Source organism: Pteropus vampyrus, unplaced genomic scaffold (assembly GCF_000151845.1).
Source record: "Pteropus vampyrus isolate Shadow unplaced genomic scaffold, Pvam_2.0 Scaffold115, whole genome shotgun sequence".
In the NCBI taxonomy this organism is placed as follows: domain Eukaryota; kingdom Metazoa; phylum Chordata; class Mammalia; order Chiroptera; family Pteropodidae; genus Pteropus; species Pteropus vampyrus.
In genome coordinates, this window is record NW_011888896.1 from 5,635,916 (window position 1) to 5,657,037 (window position 21,122).

At 40.0% G+C, this 21,122-nt stretch overlaps 1 protein-coding gene, 1 long non-coding RNA gene and 1 pseudogene across 7 annotated transcripts in view; 2 read left to right on the forward strand and 1 right to left on the reverse strand.

Moving 5' to 3' along the window:
* LOC111743504 overlaps window positions 1-14,925 on the reverse strand; it is a 59,162-nt gene extending 44,237 nt beyond the window's left edge. Inside the window, exons 1-3 of the long non-coding RNA XR_002781743.1 lie at window positions 14,657-14,925; window positions 13,452-13,507; window positions 10,980-11,118 (exon numbers count right to left, since the gene is read on the reverse strand). This is a non-coding gene — a long non-coding RNA (uncharacterized LOC111743504). The remainder of the gene's footprint in view (window positions 1-10,979; window positions 11,119-13,451; window positions 13,508-14,656) is intronic.
* Window positions 1-21,122, forward strand: part of GNG12 (G protein subunit gamma 12) — a 211,790-nt gene that overhangs the window by 29,371 nt on the left and 161,297 nt on the right. The gene's annotated exons all lie outside the window — the stretch shown is intronic.
* LOC111743534 lies at window positions 19,846-19,961 on the forward strand (annotated as a pseudogene).

Genomic DNA, 21,122 nt, shown 5'->3' on the forward strand with positions numbered 1-21,122 from the left:
ACGGTGGGCACAACACTGCGTCCCAAAGGTGCAGCCTCCCAAACCATCCCAGGGACTTTGGACTAGGGCAGTGGGAGCCACAGAAATGTTTTAAGCTAGGACGTGACGGTCTTGTGTTTTAGAAAGCTCACTCTGGCTGCAGGCAGAAGGATGAATCAGAAGGGGCTGAGGATTCAGTTTGGGTGTCTAACACTCATTGTGTGGCTGTTCCTGCCCAGGGCACCCTTCCACCTGTAGAAATCCTCCTCATCCATCGAGACTCTGCTCCTGGGACACCTGCTCTGTGTCTGCCAGTCAATCACAGTTTAATTGCTTCTTCTACAGCATTTCCACCATCCATTCTCATATACCTCTATTTCTCTTAATAAGCCCAGTTCTAGAATACCTCCTGGGATATTGATATTATGAGAATGCTCGTTTTAAATCATAAAGTTTTGTACAAACATTTGCAATGTGATGACAGTAACATTGAGGTTATTTGTCGTCCAAATAGACAGAAAGGCCTTTGAGAACAATGATTGCGTACTAACTCTCCCAAGCCCACATGTCTGAGCTCTGGTAAGTCCTCATCTCAAACGATCTTTCACGCTGAAGAGAACACTGAGGTATACTCTACTAGAGAAGGCTTTAGAGCCAGGCAGACCAGAGTTTTAATCCCAGCTCCTGACTAGCTGTGTAGTCTTGAGATTATTTTACCTCTCTAAGCTTTAGTTTCTGTATCTGTAAATAGAAATAAAAGTCACTTACCCCCCAAGGTGATTGTGAGAATCAGGAGTTGCATAAAGAAAGTGCCTGGCATGGTACCTGGCACAAAATAGACACCATGTGGTCTCCATTAGCAGACCCATGCTGGTGAAACCAAGTTCCAGTATAGGAAAAGATACTCTGAAGAAACTAATGATGAACAAAAAAAAACTGCAATGAAAATTCATTTACTCATATAAAATTCAATGAACAAGTCCCAGAAAGACAAACACTGCTCAAAGTGGCAGTGTATTCAAACAGAACTTTCTGTGATGATGAAAATGTTCTCAATCTGCACTGATCAATGGGTAGCCATTAGCCACAGGTGGCTCTCGAGCACTTGGGATGTGGCTAGTATAAATTTTTAATTTCATTTCATTTTAATTAATTTCAACTTAAATAATTACCCATAGCTTGTGCATACCATGTTGGACAGTGTAGGTAGGCGCTAAGTGCTGGGCTAGCCCTCTAAGTGTAGGGGAGGGTGGGCGGAGGGAGGAAACTTAGGAAGGATGTGCAGGAACAGGAAGGAGGGACACAGAGATCCGTTTTCAAAGCTGGCCAACAGGATTTAGTTAGTCTAGTCTACATACGGCAGTTATAAGAAGTTATAGGAAAGAAGGGCCAAGTGGCCAGGCAATAAGGTAACAGGGCCTAAGGAGGGCAGATGCCACACCCTCACATAAGGACACAAATGGTCATCACTATGCGCAAGAAAGAGACAGCCAGCCCCCAGAATCCTGTGCTAAGTGCAGGTGCTATCTAGGTTTAACATTCTTATGGTGTCCTTGCTAATGAATTACATCAGCAGATGGGAGTTTGATGTGTCAGAGTTTTATAATCTTGCTTCATGACCTTTGGCTGAAACCTAGATTTTATTCCAAGGGCAATAGTTCTGGGGAGCAGTGAGCAACTGTCAGAGACCATAGGCAAAAGATGAAGAGCTAGAGTAGTGTTCTGAATTCCAGAGGAGGAACCCCCTGCTCTGAGTTATCTCCACTTACAATATCATACATGAAATTTACTACAGAACACAAAAGAAAAGGGGCCCTTAGTACCTGCTTTGTTCTCCTGCTGCAACTGGACAACTGTCTGTTACATTCCAGGTCACCATGAAAACAATCCCAGGGAGGGTCACCTTCCCCCTTCTTTGGGACCATCAGACAAGCCAGAAGAGAAAAGAGGCTGATCCCATACCTACTGGCCATGTAGAGGAGAGGGCAGCAAGCCGGAGACGAGGAGGGAAAAGGAGAAAGAAAGGAGACAGCACAAGAGCCTCATGAAGCAGTGGTTTCAGCTTGGTGGCATTTGAAATATCTAAAAATCCTGGGTAATCAATAGAACATAAATCTATGGAATCTATACTCACTTCCTCTCCTCGTTTTCCTTCCTGGGTGATATAATCAAAAAATAAGCTTGCACTTGAAAGTTTTGCTTGATTTAACAAATATTTATTGAACATCAGTTATTAGCCAGGCCCTAAGGGGAGAGGTTCAAATTAGGCAAAATCCCACTCTTCAGGAAGAAGCCAGGAGGAAAGTAGTCTTTATGAGAGGAGTGGACAAACTGTAGCAGGAACAAAAAGGCAGGGACCCAAGCAGTATGCAGAGAAGTCAGCAGAGAAGAGAGAGGCTGGAGCTGTGCCTGGAAGGATAAGAAGAATCCCTATTAGCTTAAAAAATGAATCAAGAACATTCTTGGAAGAGAGATTAGGTGAATAAAAACCCAGAGACATGGAGACGTAGGTGGTGACAAGAAACAGAATAATGCAGGGCAGCCGTGTGTTGTAGGTGATGACAAGGTATGAGAGAAAAAGAGATTGGTGGGGAATGGAGCAGGAAATGTTGATTATGGCAAGATTCAGAAGGCACTTTGGATGCCGTGCCAAGTTTTTCAGACATCAGGCAAAAGGTTGTGGGGAGCCAGTGAAGCTTTTTGTGCAAAGAAGCGACATGCTTATTTACATTTTCTTTCAACCAACTTTACTGAGGACAAATATTCATAAAGATGAAAAGACCTAAACACTTTCATTGGGTTCTCAGAGTGTAAATGACAAGATGCAGGCTTTTGGAAGGACACTAGAGTAGCCATGAATGCAAAGGTCAGAGTGGAATATTGAAGGACTTCAGCAAGGAGATAAGTTGAGGTGCAGCTGACAATGAAGGCCTAAACCAGGGGAGCGGTTATAGCAACAGAAGGAAAGTATGGTTAGGTGGGGAGATGCTGAGCTGGCCAAATTACTGAGACTCAGTGGTCCATAGGTTGGGGGCTTGAGGAAGGGACTGAAATGAGAGGCTGGATGAGGAAATCAGAGGTGCACAAAGGGAATTTCTCAATCTCTTCAAAGGGACATGAAAGGATCAACTCTATTTTCTCTCTTACTTACACAATGTAGTGAATCGAAAAAAAAAAATTAAACCCCAAGGCAATCATCCACATGTAGACAATATTGGTCACCTTCCCAGGGAAGACCATTAGTCATTTTACCAACTGACCTAATAGCTCTGAATCTAAATGTATGTGGGCAAGAGGGCGCACACATGCACACACACAGGAGCAATGTGCACGCATGTGACACAAGTTTACCTAAAGTGCTACTTGTTTTCCCTTACTAACCATTCTTCAATTGCTGTCAGCTAGAAGCAGTGATTCTATATTCCCCAAGTCAATGTGTTGATGAATAAATGACCAGCTCAGGATTACCAATACAATACACAGTGTGTCACTGTGTAAGCTTTGGTTTGGGTTTGCCAAATTTACCCAGGGAAGGCTGAAGAAAAGAAGGCACCAGCATATCAGGAGAACAGTAAAACAGTTTTTAATTTTTTTTGAAACTTGGTATTCCATGGTTCAAAAAAAAAAAATCTGGATACTACCAAGAAAGTGAAAAGGCGACTCATAAAATGAGAGAAAATATTTGTAAGTCATTTATCTAATAAGGATCTAGTATCAAAAATATATAAAGATCTGTCATACTCAACAATATAAAGACAAATAATCCAATTAAAAATGAGCAAAGAATTTGAATAGACATTTCTCCAAAGAAGATATATAAATAGAAGATATATAAATAGATATATAAAATTCAAAAACATACCCAATGCCATTAGTGGTTAAAGAGATGCAAATCAAAACCACAATGAAAAGCCATTTCACAACTCACTACTATGGCTATAATTGAAAACATGGAAAATAACAAGTGTTGGCAAGGATGTGGAAAACTTGGAACCCTCATACATTGCTGATAGGAATGCAAAACCATGCAGCCACTTTTGGAAAGCAGTTTGGCAGGGCATTAAAAAGCTAAACATAGAGTTAACACATGACCCAGCAATTCTACTCATAGGTATATACCAAGAGAATTGCAAACATGTCCAGACGAAAACTTGTATGTAAATGTTCATAGTGATGTTATTCATACTATCCAAGAAATGAAAACAATCCAAATGTTCATCAACTGATGAATAAACAAAAGTGGTATATCTGTTCAAAAGAATACTCTTTAGCTACAAAAAGGAACGCAGGACTGATACATGCTACAGTATGGATAAACCCTGAAAATGTGCTAGTTAAAAGAAGCCAGGCACAAACAAGATAGATATTGTATAATTTTGTTTCTATGAAATGTCCAAAGTAAATAAAGTAATAGAGACAGAAATTAGATTGTTGTCTGACAGGGGCTGGAGGAAGGAAGCGGAATGGAGAGTAACTGACAATGGGTATGAGATTTCTTTGGAGCCGGGATGGGGGGGCGGGGCGCGGGGTGATACAAATGTTCTGGTGCTAGGTAGTGGTGATGGTTGTAGAACCTTGTGAAGATACCTAAAAATCACTGAATTGTACACTTTAAAAGAGTGCATTTCACAGTACATAAATTATATCTCAATTTTTAAAAATCAGTTGACTTCTTGGTCTAGTCTAGGTGTTCTTTTGAGTATAATATGTCTTTCTTGCTTGCTGCTTTTAATACACATTATGGTGTACTTAGAAGTGTATATCTCTTAACCTGCTTGAAATTCATTTGTCTTTTGGAATTTGAGAATTAGAGGCTTTCATCAATTCTGGAGCCATTATTCTTCAAAAATTGCCTCTCCTCCATTATCTCTCTCTTCTCATTTTGGGACTCCAACTGGACTCATGACAGGTCTTTGATCTCTCTTTTCCATAGCTATTAACTTTGTTTTTATTTTTCATCTTTGTCTCTCCTTGCTGCATACCGGTTGATTTCTTTAGATTTATTTTATAGTTCTGTCTCAAGCTATACCTAATCAGCTGTAAATTCATCGATTAAATCTCTAATTTAATTTACTATTCTCTCCAGGTATTGGAACTTCAGTCTAAATGAGGCCATATTTTGCTTACAAATGCTCAAGTGGGTATACCACCCACCCCCCAAAACCCCCCAATAAGCATCTAAAGTCAAAATAAGCAGTTTTCCCATCTGGCTCCTGGGAAAACAGGTGAATATTTTCATGTTTGTACATGAGCAAAAAATCCTGGCAAAGTATGAGTGAAATAACAAACACTAATTAAAGATAGTTTATAATCCTGAGAGATCTGCAAGTTTTCTCTTCTGGAGTTATTTCTCTACATTTCAGAGACCTTCCCCTTCTCTTTCCAGAGGGGATTTGTCTTATATCGGAGAGCAAATCTCCTCTCCTCTCCTCCCCTCTCCTCTCCTCTCCTCTCCTCCCCTCCCCTCTCCTCTCCTCTCCCTCTTCTCTCTCTTTCTCTCTCTCTCCGTGCAAAGGGGAGGGTGACCACTGTGCAGCAGTTGCTATATAAACTCTGAGATTCATAATTTCGGAGTTCCCCTCCTGTAGGACAGATTCACTCTGTACATGCAGGGTGAATATCCACCATTGTCAGGGTACCCAAGAGGGAAAATAAAGCTCGGAGAACCAGCACTGTTACTGTTTTGATCTTTGATCCAGAAACCTAGTGTTTGCTATCAAGACAAAATAACTAAAGATAAATATAAAAACTCATCATCTCCTGAGAGTGTAGGGGGTGAGAGGTGGGTTTATTTTATGGATGCCCTGACATTACAGGTGTAGAACTTTGAAGTCTCAGCTTTGTACAGGGCCTTTCCTAGTATACTCACCAGTTTGGATTTATTCTCCTTTTCGCCTCACCCTATGAGGTTGTGAAAGGGAAATTCAAGACCACCAGTTTGGTGTATGCCCTCAGGGTAAAAATCGCTTCACGCCTAAAGTGTAAGTTTGGACTCCTGATATCACTTTGTTTTTCGTTATTTATATAGTTTGTTTGTATGTTTGTTTTTACCACCTTATTGCTATATAATTGATATACCATAAACTGTACATATTTGATCAATTTTATCAGCATACACTCATGAAACCATCCCTATAGTCAAGATAATGAATATTTCCATCACCCCAAACATTTTCTCCCGTCTCTGCACCACATCCCTCCATTTACCCTCAAACCTAGGCAGCCACTTTCTATAACTGTACTAATAATGCAGGGAGGAGGCAAGAGAATTAAAATATTAATCAAGCTGCATTCAAAGACCACAATATGCTGATCAGCCCTGCAGCCAGGCCAGGAGGATTCCTTCAGAACAAAGGAAGATTTCTGCTGGGATTGCTAACAGCCCCTTCCCCACACCTGTGAAGGGGAAACAGGAACCAAGAGTCATTCCCTAAGGCTAAAACCACGGGGAACCTAAGGATTAAAGGATGGGAACTGCCAGCAGGCCTTTCACTCTACATATTCTTACCTTTTCATGCTACAATACATACCCTTCCCCTTCCTCACCGTATGTCCACATCAAAGGAAATGGGAACTAAAGAATGACGCGTAAATGGAATTCCCTGACCGCTCAGAGTCCCTCTCAGTGCCTTTACTCTCTCTCTCTGTTCCTCTCACTGTTCCTCTCACTCTCTGCCTCTGAGAGACCACACTGTCTGTGGAATGTTATCCTTTTTCTAATAAACTTTACTTTGGACTCCAACTTTGGCGTGTGTGTTGAATTCTTTCTACACTCTCTACCAAAGGATCCTCCTCTTCTCTCAGTACAGGGCTTGGTCTCCCCTGCGCTGGGGGAAATGTGCCCTGTCCTGCATCACTATCATGATCGCTTTCACCGCAGGCCTACTTGCTATCTGTATGCATTCATTTGCAGTTTTTAGAGTTTTATAGAAATTAAATCATGCAGTATGTACTCTCTTTTCCCTAGTTTCTTTCAGAATAATGGTATTGAAATAAATCCATTTTGTGTGTATTAATACTTTGTTTCTTTTTATTCACTTTGGTTTTGGACTCTGCATTCTCTACTTTCTTCCCAGCTCATGCTTGCACTTAATTTCTAAAAGTATTTTATCCGGGCATCTAGTTTGCCATACTTTCAGAAGCAGACATTTCATCTCAATGTCCTGCAGAAGAAGTGTCTTCTGAGACCTCTTGATAGCTTTTGTTGGGGAGTGAATGAGTCAAGTTTAACAGATCCACTCTAGGATCCTTGTCTCCCTAAGAATTTCATTTCTTTTGCTACATTATGCAAATGAATTTCTGGCATCTCAACTTCATTATGTAGCAGAAGGCATGGGGCTTTATTTAGAGAGCTACAGGGTAGTTTGAGGAAGACTTTAGCTTTCTCCCAAATCTGCAGCAGCTCCTTATACTTTGATGTGAACAACTGGTATTTTTTCAATCTTATGTACAGTGCCAGGCAAGTACACTTGCCATGTATCCTTTCTTTTCCGATTTGATTATACCTCATAATTTCCTCCCACATTAACACTCTAAATTACATTTCTATGTAGGTAATGGGGCCATTTTAAAAAATCAATGTGTATTGTGTCAGCAAACAGGATCTGGGACACTAAACAAGCTGAGGACATTACATGGTGGGTGGTGGCGTGGGCAGGGAGGGAGCGTCTTAGAAATGCCAGAAGGCAATCCCTTCTTCCGAGGCAATAGAATGGCTATAAACAGGGAAGTTCCTAGGGGATCACAGTCCTGAAACTTATTTCATTCATTATACCTTTACCACCTTCCTACATATTTATCCTACATGTTTAAGCAGATAAAATGAGGTTAAAATGGAGCACCGAGGCAGCTCAAAGGTGAGAAGAGAAGTCAAAAGCATCCTTTGTCAAAATGTCTTCCACTATTTGTGTTGTCGGCAGAGCCTTGCACAGGTCTTAGTATACAGTAAGTGCTTAAGAAAAACTTCTTAAATGGGTGACCTATTTAGGGATAAATATTTAAGGACCTCCTTCCTTAGGGTTGAAGTACAGACTTGACAAATGCTTACTAAATGTTTGCCAAAATCAATCCAAACTCAAAATACATAATTTCATTGTTCAGCATGGGCCAGACAAGGAGAGATTGTCAGTATAGTTATTGTAGAAACATTGGACATGGTGTCAGAAATCTGGGTTCAAATCCAAGCTCTGTCATGAACTGTGTGAACACTTTTATAGAAGAAGGGAAGGAGCATCTCAGTTTCTTCATCTTTAAGTGGGGGAAAAAAAAAAAAGCAACCTACCCTGATTACCTGGTTACCTTACCAATCATTACAATCCACAAGTGAGAGAATAGAGATGGGATCTCTTTGAAAAGTGTATTGTGGTAAATCAGTTCAAGGAACAATTATTGTTATTTTTGCTGTCGATATTGATGCTAATAACTCAACATACTCTTCCATTTGAATGGGTGCGTTAGCACAGGAAACCCAAGTAGAAAAATCTATTTATTGTTTTTGCAAGAAACTACAGGGCACATAAGATATATCTGAGTCACAGCCTTTCTTCCTTCTCTCTAGCCTCGTGACAGACTGGAAAAGACCTCAAATTAGATGAGACAAAAATTATTAAATGGCAACCTCATGGGCCGGGCGTTTGGAAAAAGAGTTTGCATGGGTTGGACCATGAAGGACATGGTTCCCTCAGTGCCAAGAGTTATTTTAACCCCCATTAATATGGAGGGCCACAGGCTATTTAAAGCCAGGAAGCTCCAAACATAGGCAACCACCTCATCGTGACTCACAAAGATGATTTTCCACTCAACAGTCATTCTCCTGTCCTCCTGGAAAATAAGGTTTGCATTTTATTCTGGCGTTTAATCCTTTCCTTGAATGACTCAGAAGGAAAATTTTGATTAGTTTAAGTCAGCCTTGGTGGTCCTATTTCCCTCTCAACACATATTTGTTGAATACCTACTATGTGTAAAACACTGCTCTAGGTTCTTGGGAATTAGCAGTTAACAAAACACAGTCCCTTCCCTCAGTCCAGAGGGTAGATGGATAACAAATACAACAGTATAACATTATGTCATATGGAAAGAAGTGCCTTAAACGATGAAGCAGAAGGAAGGTTCAAAAAAAGTCACAGAGGGTACTATTTTAGATAGCATGGTCAGGGAAGAGACTGAGGTTACATTTTAGCAGAAACTTAAAAAAGACAGGTGAAAAAATAATTATATATACATCTTGGTATAAAGCACTTGGAGTAGATACACCTTCTAGTTAAGCTTTTTATTAATACTTATCTTTCAGTATTCAGAATGGTGTGGCTCAGGAGTAGACAAGCACCACAGACTACCAATACAGACCCCAGGACCAGCATGTAGAATCACAGCCAGGCATCAGCCAATGGCTGGTTTCCCATTGCCTCATGAGTCACCTGAGTGCTGCATTCAAGTTCACCTGCTCAGTTACAATAATAAAACTAGCTGTGTGGAGTTACATATCTTTAGAGAGATGGCAGCATAAGCTGAATGAAGAGCATATTATTTCAAATGTCTTTAAAGTAAAGGAAAAACAAACATTCTAAGGGCTGTCTTCACAGGCATTACTTATAGAGATATGGGGGAGGCCAGTTCACCATCTCATCATAGCCAAACCTGAGGGGTTGTTTAGGAGCAGCATGTGATTTGGTTCTGCCCAGTGACATGAGAGCAGAGGATTGCTAAAGGTATCTAGTCATGTTTTTCTTGCTCTTAAATAAGAGGCACCTATCTGAAAAGTCTATATACCTTAATTCCAATCCTTTGACATTCTGGAAAGGACAAAACCATGGAGATAAAAAGATAAGTAGTTGCCAGAGGTTGGAGGGGAGGCAAAGATGGATAGGTACAACACAGGAATTTATGGGGAGGGAAACTATTCTGTATTCTGTATGTATGGTGGATACGTGTCATTATACATTTGCCAAAACCAATAGAATGTACATCAAGAGCTAATCTTAATGTAAACAATGTGTCAGTGTAGGTTCATTAACTATAACACATGCACCTCTCTTATTGGGAAAGTCGATAGTGGGGGAGGCTCTACACGTGCTGGGGAAGGAGCTGTATGAGAACTCTGTACTTTCCACTCAAATTTCCACAAACTACTCTAAAAATAAAGGAGAGAGAGAGAGAGGTATCCAGGTGAGGATGGATGAATAGGAAGTCAGAAGAAATATGAGGTCGTTAAATTTCTGGATTAACCAACCCTAGTTCCCTATAGTTTAAACCTGTTGATTTGGGACTTTCTGTAACTTGCAACCAAAAGCATACTAATTAATGCAAAGTTATCTAGGGTGGTCAGCTCATCCTGGTTTGCCCAGAACTCTCCTGGTTTTAGCGCTATGTGTCCCACATCCTGGGAACCACTTCCGTCTAAGACAACAGGAAACAGTTGGTCACCTTAGTGACCACTTCACAGAATCTATTGTTGCACAGCTCATCATGTCTTCTCTGTTATTAAATCTAATGAACGCTTTTTAAATATTATCTTATTTGAGGTTTCTGAATTTTGACACTGTTCACCACTCCCGCCTAGCTCCTATGACTCCACTCTATCCAGATTCTCCTTTTGCATCCTGGTTATTCCTTTTTAGAGGCTCCTCTTTTTCTTTTCTCTCTTTAAATGTTGTTTGCTTAAGTTTTGGTCCTCCATCTACTTCACTTCTTACTAATACTCACAGTATCCCACGGTTATCTCATTCACTCTGTGACTTTACTTCCCGCCTCTATGACTTTAATTCACCAGTCTTTATCTTAGAACCACCCATGAGCCCCAAGCTCCCCCTAATCAACAATTCTGGATGCCTCAAATCAAGACCGGATGTGCAGAAGCTGTGTACACTTTCCTTTCCAGATCCCATACAGCACACCTGACAACTAAGAAAATGAGAGCTATAGCCGTTTTTTACACAATGGAGAGCTCTCCGATTTAAATTTAAAAACAAATAAACAAATAAGCAAATAAAATCCTCACTTACTTCTTCTCCACTTAACTTGTGGCATCATTATTTGTGGCTGGAGCATCCACATGGATAAGCCACCCCACACTCTGGCCTCTCAGTTCCAATGACATTTTTTTTCACACCTCAGGTACTCAGTTCGTTGTATTTCCTGCTCCTTGTCATCAACAGAAAATGATTAAAATTGCCAGAAAATGAAAGAGACTTTTGAATTTATTTTCTTAAAGAAGGACCCCCAAACTATATAAGCTTCAGGCTCCACAAAACCAAGCCCACCCCTGCAAGGTGTTGATTATTTTGAAGATTACCCCTGCCCATCACCCAAGTAGCTAAACATTGCTGTGTAATATAAACGTCACACCTATCCTTGCCTAGTATGATCTAGTCCCTACCCATATCTGCTCATCTGCCATGTCTTCTTCACTCTGCCTTCCAGCCACGCTGGTCTTCCTCCACTTTTCTGATTATGCCAAGTTTTCCTGCCCCCCATGTCCTTCACACATTTATTCCTTCCTCTTGAAATGTTCCTCTCTCACTTGTCAGGTTTCCACTCCTGACCATCCTCACTAAAGCAGATGCTCCTGTCCATCAATCTCTTTCAAACTTTTCCTTTATAACAATGCAAAATTAGATTATTTTATTTTTCTGTTAACTCGGTTTTTGTTCATGTCTTCTATGCAACTATATTCTCTACGACTACAAGAATGAGATCTGTTTGTTCACTGTTGCGCCCCCAGCACCAACCACGTAAATATTTTGAATTATTTACAAATGATCGTCTGGAGTTGTTAGTGAGGGTCTACAGCTAAAGGAAAAGTCTGTGGTGACCAGTGGAAGTCATGGAGGGTCCTTCCTGTCAGAACCCACCTGTCAAAATTCTCTAATTTCCTTCTGTGCCAAAGAAGTGAGCTGGTCTCCCAGGCACATGGCTTTTGCCGGCTGATTTTCCAGATTCCCGCAGAACCATAAATGTTTCCAAAGCCTTATCAGGAAAGTTTGACAGTTCCGTTATGCTCTAGGCAAGCCACAGTATTCCCTCAACTCCTTTGCTGTAGCAAAAGTTAGGCTCCATTTTGGGCACCCGATGCCTCCTCCTTTCCCCACAACTTCTTCTGCCTCCCTCCATTTAGCCAATATCTTTGGGCTCTAACGATTGTCCTCCATCACAGAGGAGGGCCCAAGGTAAAGGATATCCTTAGCACGACCACCGCGGGGTATACTACTTTATTAAGTTAGAGACTATTTAACATAGCATGCAAAATTATAAAAATGTTCATGCATATTCATGTGAATGGTAATTATAGGAAATTTATGTTCTGACTGCCTGGGGCTGGAAATATGGTAACTTTAATCAACAATTCCCTGAGGGAGGTAATGTTGACAACTGGCCTGGGATATGAGGGATTCCAGGTGTGTTTGCAAAGAAACTGTTCTGTAAGAGCAGCTGCTTTTTATTCCCACCATCAATTACTATTAATGAACACCTTCTGAACTCCTTTTATAAACAGGGCATTGTTTTGGGCACTGTTATATTCTCATTTGTATAATGTACGTTTACAAAACACTTTGAAATGAGATAATATGCATTAGCTCATGCAATTCTCAGACTAATTCTGAAGTGAAGGAGTATTATTATGTGCCCTTTTATAGATAAGAAAATTGAAGACATTCAGAAGCAACGAGTGCTATAAGAAAGCATATAATATTCACGAAAGCCTATGCCTGTAATGTGTGCTCCAGGTTGGACCCTACACACCTAACGATGTGTTGACAGCACAGTGTAAAGATAGAGGCCAGTCCTAGGGTTCTAAACATCTGTGTCTGGCCCCAGCTATTCCCCAAACTAGCTCATGATGCTTCACCACCCTTTAGATGTTTGTTTCCATGACTACTAAATGAAGCCATTGGACTAATCAGTGGTTCTCCACCTGGGCTGCACATTAGAATCATCAAGGGAGCTTTAAAAAAATCCTCATGCCCAAGTCACATCCTGGACCAATTAAATCTAATTTCTGGGGCTGAGAGAATCAGATTCACCCATGTTTATATAATGCTCCCCTGGCTATTCCAAAATACAGAGAAAGTTGAGAACGTTAGCTCTGAACTGAATGATCCCTTGGATTTTACAGCACACTGTAAATGTCCATCTGAAGACAACTTGCAGCCTCTGATCAATATAAATGTTCACTAATTGAGCTGTCCCCAAAGAAACCTATTTGAAATTGTTTAGCCAGGCCTCTTTCAATCATATGTGACCACAAAAGCCTTTCCTCATGTGATAATTATTAATACCTTATTAGTATTCCAGAGTACTAATGTACTCTGGAAAACGTTCCGTTCAGAGTGTACCTTGAAAAGAAAAAACAATTTTAAAGAGTTTCATTTTCTGTTATTTGGGGCTTTAGATGCATGCTTTAGGAAATACTCTCTTGGAAACTACCAGCATCTTCCAGCATATACCCACATGGGATGATGGCCACTTCTACTTACCTCTCTTCTGTTTGGGTTCAGCTGTATAATGACATTCTCTTCAGCATGTTCTGCATCTAGAGTAAGAAGAAAGGAACTTCTGCATATGTTTAATATGTTTCAGATGTTTTAAAGAGCCAAACATGAAAGCAAAACCATAAAAGTATAAAATAAAATACAGCAGAGTACACAACATACAAAATGCAAAAGCAAAAAAGATAAATTTTATTACCTCAGACTTTAGGCAGACGATCCTATAGACTGAAAGTAAACGAAACTATAGACTGGGAGGAAATATGTGCTGCATACATAACAAATCACAAACATGTGGAATATGTAAAGAAGTCTTATAAATCAACAAGGCAATGACAAACAGCCCCAAATAAAAATAAATGAAGCTATGAGGAGTAATTTGCAGAAAAAAAACAAATAGCCAATCTGTAAAGATGCACAGCCTTGCTAATAATCAAGGGAAAACAAACTAAAATAATAACAAGACCTCATTTTTCACACATAAGATTGGCACAAAATGTAAAAAGATTGATAACAGCAGGTTTTCCTGAGGAATAGCAAGTGGTGTATTCTTGCACACTGTTGGTGAAGAAATAAATTGGAAAGGCCTTTTTGGAGGACAATTTGGAATAGCTGATAAATTTTTTTAAATTCACATTCCCTCCCAGCAATTCCATTTCTTGGTCTCTACCCTAAAGAATGCCTTGGAAGTTCACAGGAAGACAGATACAGCTATGGTCAATGCCATGCTGTTTATAATGGGAGGGGCGGGGGGGGGCGTGGGTGGGAACAGGGCAAAGCCTAAATAGCCATCAAACACCTGTATGTAAATGCAAAGAGAAACATCTGTAACTCCAGGGGGACTGGTATGTGGTGGTCAAAGTGGACTGTTTTATCTTCATTATTTCATTTCTGTTTTCTTCTTTCTTTTTTTCTTTCCCCCACCCCTCACTTTTTTTGGACAAAATTATTTTAATTACAGGGCCCAACTAATAAGGTTGTTTAAAGTATTAGATGAGTGAACATTTGTAAAGCATTCAGTGCCTATCCCATTGTAGTATTCAATACATATCATTAGTAGTATTTTTATCATCTTTAGCAATAGAGGGCTATATTCAATAACTGCCTGTTACTCAGAAATGTCTTCTGGCCTCTTCTCTGACATGATTGTGGAAGGCCTTATGTCACCTACCCTGGCTTTTGGGAAGTCATACCTTTAAAAGTTTCTTCCTTCTCCGCCCATGCAGTGATCCATTCAGTGATCCTTGAATTTAGTGTTCCTGTGTCAAGGTGACAAAGTGCATGTGTTTTCTCAAACCTCTGATGTGGAGCTTGCTACAGGCATCATGGGAAATATGCCAACATCGTGCTTAGTAAATGCGCTTGCTGACTGTCAGTTACTTCTCCAAGAAAACCCGTTTTCCCTTTCTTCAGGGAAGAGCTCAACTTTTGCTGGACATAGGATGGGAGCATGGAAGGGGAGAGGAAAGAGTAAAGGGGCATCACATTTTTGTTTCAGCTAAATCCTTAGTCAGACTTTGGCGACAAACATCCTCAGCTTCTTCTCTAAAACGCATGGACATTTAGGCCTGGAAGAATTTACCCAGTAACCACAAAGGAAATGTACTTCAATACGTTAATTTTTTTCTCACAGCACTAATAAGGCAAGAGCAAAGGATGGGGGAAGGGCTCCTTTTAGAGCTCTGTAAGTTGGCAAATGCCCAAAGAAGGAAATGAGGCCTCCAGTGGTGAATCATTGCTCAGGGAAACATGAGGAAGCAAAGCAAAGAGGCACAGACTAGCCAATGTGCAGCACCTTAAAGGAGATCTGTTTCTTTCTTTTTTTTTTATTCTACGGTTGCTTTCACGAACACACTTTTTTTTTTTTTAATTTAGCTTTGCAAGTAAGAAGACCAGACATTCCAAATTCATCTTACAAGCTTTTCCTCCCTGTCCACTTGAAAACCTGTTTTCTTTTGACCTCCCTTACCAGAATGCAGCTCTGGCTGGCATGAGGCCTTTATCCTGTTCACCTTTTTCTGAATTCAATTGACTTGGTTGACTTCTCTTCCACTCACTCCCTTAGAGAGGTTTTACCCAGAGATTTGGTCCTATTCCCTGCCTCTCTTCATTTCCTCTCCATTAGAGAATCTCTCCATGCTCAAATTTTCATTTCTTTTCGGAGGCAAATGGTCTTAGAGATTGCTTGCAGACTCTACAGTTCTGATGTAAGGCTACTGACTTCCAAAGCTTTCATTGTTCTCCATCTCCCTGAGCTCTCACCAAAGTGAGAGAACCAAGGAAGATGTTTCCTAACACTTCTGGACACTGAAGTGTTAAGAAACATCTTCCTTGGCTCTCTTTACCAATGTAAATTTCACTGAATCTAATTCAAGTCCCACCTCTTCTGAGAAGCCTTTCAGGACCTCCCAGCCAGAAGTGATTTCCCGTAGTCTGAACTATAATACTAAACATCTACAGCACTTAAACATCCCATAGTCTATGGAGTCTGTGAAGGAATATATAAGGTTCAGATAGATGAAGCTGTATGCAGATTTTCAGAGAAACATCTTTATTTTCCAGGTGCAGTACTAAGCACAGGGAATGCCAAGATGATCAAAAAAGGGTCCCTCCCTTCATAGGCTCTTACGGTCTAGGAGAGAGGACACAAATTTAGCCACATTTCCTCCCTGGTTGAATTGGATGGTTGAAAGTATTATCATTTTGTCCTTTTGGGGTCCATTGCACCTAACTCCTGAACTATTCAGTATGCCTTGGGACCTTCGATGGGAAGATATGTACATAATACCTTAATCAGGATAATTTTTGGAGTAATTCCTTGAGGCAATTAGTTTCATAGCATAATTTTTCATGGATATATTTCCCTACTTTATATTCTTACCACTATAGGAAATATTAGATATACAGGGCAAATAACCATCATGAAATTATACTAAGTATATGTATACAGACTGATTTCCAAAACCTCAGATTTCCAGTTTTCTTAGCTGACCTAACTCTATTTTGTGATTTAGATTCCATCCAAACCTGCTCTGGAAGGAGCTATATCCTATTTTATACTGCCCTTGGCCACGAGATGCTCCAAATATTCAGACGGAGCAGAAAATGCTCCCTGAGTGTAGAAGCACTATGTCTCTGTGCCACCTTGATGTTATTGGCCACTTTTCAGACTCTTTTTCTTTGGCTCAGAACTTTCGAATCCATGCACTTTCTTTAAAAAAGTTCATCTTACTGACTTGAACTTTCTCATCTCTGTTCCCTTTCAGATATGTTCGCTCTCTCTTTTTTTCTATACTTGTTCCCCTAAGTGATTTCAGGTTCATCCTTAGACCATGCCCTCAGAAAACCAATTTCGAGGTTTCTCTCTACACATAGCATTCCTATGCTATGGTCTCCTTCCATGTGAATCGCTTCTTGTTAACATCTTGTATTACTCTATCTCCCAGTTCTATTACTCTCCTGAATCAGAATCCCTGTAGGACATTCTGGTTCTCTCATGCTTATCACTTTCTGCCTCAGTTTAAAATTACTCAACTCTATAGCTAGGATCCCTGGTGGATTATAAATTCCTTGAGAATAGGAGTTACAGCTGACTCATATTTCTATTTGCCATAGCACCTCATACAATGCCTGGCTCATGACAGGCATTCAAAAACTTTTGTTGAATAAACTAATGATTAATGGTTGGATAGATGGATGGATGAATGGATGGATGGGTGGATGGGTGGATGGAGAGATGGACAGGTAGGGTGAAGTGGAAACAGAAGGTGAAGTGGAAAAACTTTGGACTTAAATTCAGAAGAATGGAGTTGAGATCCAGTTCTTTTCCTCCTCATGTCCCTGGACATGATATTACATGTTCTCAGGTCTCAATTTCTCCAAAAGGAAAATGAGAATACTAAGAGCTGCCTTACCTAAGGTTTCTCTGAAGATCAAATGAGGTATTTTATTTGAAAGTGTTTTATGAACTATAAAGAACTAAAAGCAAAACAAAACAAACAAAACAGAAGGAATCAAATGGTGATTTGAAGGCTTTTTATGTAAACTGTCCTTAAGGCATCCAGATAATTTCTTTCTCGAACATAAGCATTGTATAAATACAGCACAATAGGCCAAAGACCAAAAATCCAAAGACAATTAAGTACATTAGCATCAACCAGCATTTTAAAATTTTCTTCCAGTAGTAAGTAGGAATGAATTTTGATAAAGTGAGTTTAGAGCACTGTTATCTTATAAATAAATTACAATACCTTATAAATTTGTGTTGAAAGCATAAAATGTCTTCCATGTGTATGAACACTGCATTGCTTTAATCCTCCTACCTCAGGGATAGCTAGGTGCTCGGCTTGCTTTAGAAAAGGCAGCAAATGTACACTGTATTTCCCAGGCTTTAGCAGCCAAGAGGGGAAGTAGGGGCCTGTACCTAAACAATAGGTATCTGGCTCTATCTGTGACTTCTGAGCTGAGGAGACTCCAACAGGCGCCCCCACCTGCTCAGATACTATTTCTGAGAAGTTGAACTCCTTGTGGGCCAGGAGGGCTGCTGGTTGACTCACTGGTGTGATAGCTAGAGGATTATGTCAAATTTTTCAGCTTGCTAAACAACTTGCACTTAGCTGCGACTAGAACATTTTGTATTTGCACCCATGCATAATATTTTCATCAGCATGTATGCTAAGGATATTTCTCTTGGGAAATATGAGGGATTGATGATAAAAATGTGAATCATTATCCAGGGTTATGAATTAACCAGTTCTAGGACATTCAACAAACATTTATGGAGCAACTACATTTAGTTAGACACAGTCTAAGGCAACAGTGCCATGAAATGCAAACATCTAGGTAGACTTGTTGTAGAGAAAGCATTGAATCCCAGATCAATTTCACACAGGGTGGGCTAAGAAATGAACAATGAACATGGAGTTAGAATTTTCGTATCCTAGTCCAAGCTCTGACACTTTCTCACTGTATGTCAGCAAGCAAGTTTATTAACCTTGCTTGCTATCACACAAGGAAACAGTAAAACGGTCATTTTCAAATAAAATAATGAATGGAAAATCTGTTTTCCAAAGAGTCAAGGAGGCTCTTTGTGTGATGCTGTGGAATGACCTCTAAGAAAGTAGTTAATTTTTTTTAGAAAAGGATACAGAAAAGTGCTCTTATTTTTGGAATAGGAAGGAAGGAAGAAAGGAAGGACGGAAGGAAGGAAGGAACACATCATGGACTGCTAAATGCACAGAATATCTCTGGAGGTGTACACAAAAACTGGTAATATTGCTGACCCCTGGGGATTATTTAAATGATAAGAAGGAGAATTATTAAGGTAAGGAAATCGAAACATGTAGAGGTTAAATAACTTACTTAAGGACAGCTGGTTAATATCTTTAAAAAGCAAAGATTCAAAATCAGGTAGCCTAATCACTCTGTAACTACTATGCCCCACTCTCTCCTAAAGTTCTGAGGAGAGGGCGTCCATGCTGAAAAGTTTAATAACCTCTGCTCTAAAAGCACAGCTCACATATATAGCCATCATCTGGAGAATTCAGTCTATCGACCATTTCCCCCTCATTTCCAGGCTAATGTGCTGCCCTGGCTGAGAACATTATGTATTTCATTAAATTACACTTTCTTTCTCTGGTAAAATCAATACAAAACCACAATGATTTTTCTAAAAACATACACAGAATTCCTTTCCCACGCCTGTTCTTCGACGTCATATCCCTGAGAGCTAGAGAGGAATCACTTACTTTAACAGTAAGTGGGCCCCCCTGCATGACACTAATTGAAATGTTGTTTGTGTTCAAAAGATGTCTCAACAGAAAATGTCTAATTTACTTTGTTGGTGCCTTTCCAGAAGTCACTGTCCACTTCAGGGATCTTTGGCCAGACATTCCCTAGCTTCTTTCACTTCCTTGGAAATGTATGCACTGCATTTTGATTGTGGTAGTGGTTCATGCATTCTTTTCACAACGCCTTTTTAGCTGCCCTGTTTCAATCACCTATTAGACCATTTTGGACTTCTTTCCAGAAACTTTCAATGTGACCTGCCTATTTTAAGACTGAAGCCGAAGCTGTTGTTCCTCTTGGTTTTGGTTATGTTAGCAGACTTCAAATTGATATCCGACTGGGTCACTTCAGCGAACAGTCAGCCTCCATTCAGACAAGGCCCGCATTTTCTGGCCCCCCTTCATGCTAATAACTTCATTTCCATTTCACTAAAGCAATCTCCTCATTCCCATTGCCTTACACAGGCCTTAGCATTATCATTCCCTTGATTTTCACCTCAGAAGTACTAGACTTAGAATTCTCATTGCCACATTACAACTTCCTGAGCTTCTACTCTTAAAACCATTCCAAAATCCTCTTCAAGAATCAATATCTTGTCTACAGCCATTTTACCCTGAACAAGTCTGAACCTGTGTGATCTCAGAAGCTAAGCAGGGTCAGGCCTGGTTAGTACTTGGATGGGAGACCTAGGAAGACCAGGTGCTGTAGATGTAAAAAATAAAAAAAAAATAAAGCATCATAAGCTGACAAGGTCCTTGCAATCTGTGAATTCAACCAAGGGTTGCCTCACCTAAAAAATAAAAAATAAGCGATTCAATATCTCATCATCAGTTCTTGCCTGGTTTCACTTTTTTTCCTGTCTACCCTGGATCTCAAGGTCAAATACCCAGTGACAAGATCCTCATTTCCTCATTCTACTATCTACTATTCTGCTCTATCTGCTAGAACAACTCCCAACTCTTGGAGAACCAATTAAGTGTATGACTCTGCTTCTGCTCCCAGGCTGCCAAGGGTAAAGAAAGCATATAACCTTACAAATTGAAGACTCCCTCCACTAAAGCCTCAGCTCATGAATCCCTTTACTGGGACTCTAGTAAGTTCCCATTCCCACTCACCATAGAGACTATACTTTAAGGCTTTAATTCTATACGATACTAAATCCTCAACAGATGGCTTCTATCCTCGAGATCACCTCATGACCCAAAAGGGCTGCTGGAGCACCAGTTGTCATGTTCACATTCTAGACAGCAAGAAGATGAAAAAACAGAAAGGCAAAAGGACATTCATCAAAGCTGAGTTATCTCCCTTTAAGATTTCATAAACATTCCATCATAGACTCTATTGATATCTTGCTAGCCATAACTTAATTACATGATCATATTTAGTTGTAAGAGAAACTGAGAAATGAAGTCTTTTAACTGTGTGTATCACCAACCTAAACAAAATCAAGACTCTATTACTAAGAAAGAGGGGAGAATGGATGTGGGGATAAGCATCTAACTACCTCTACTCCCTAAACACTCTACTCCCACAATTACCCTTCTCATTTCAAACTGGCAACTAAACTCTTTAACTGGGAAAAGAGACCTTCCGGTGCCAAATCACTTAATATCTCTTCCCTCCACTTTTACCTGTTTACAAAACTCACTCTTACTTTATGCCTATTTCAGAGGAAGAAGTGCCCCTACTCCTCCCTAAGGCTAAAGACTGTGTTTTTAATATGTGCAGTTTATCATATGTCAAATATACGTCAAAAGCTGTTCAAAAATTTTTATAAATTTTAAATTCATTCACTTCTTAATCCCTTACCATCTGTTTTGCAGTCATTATTCTCCTGAAACTCTTTTAGCAAGGCTCAACAGTTAATATCAA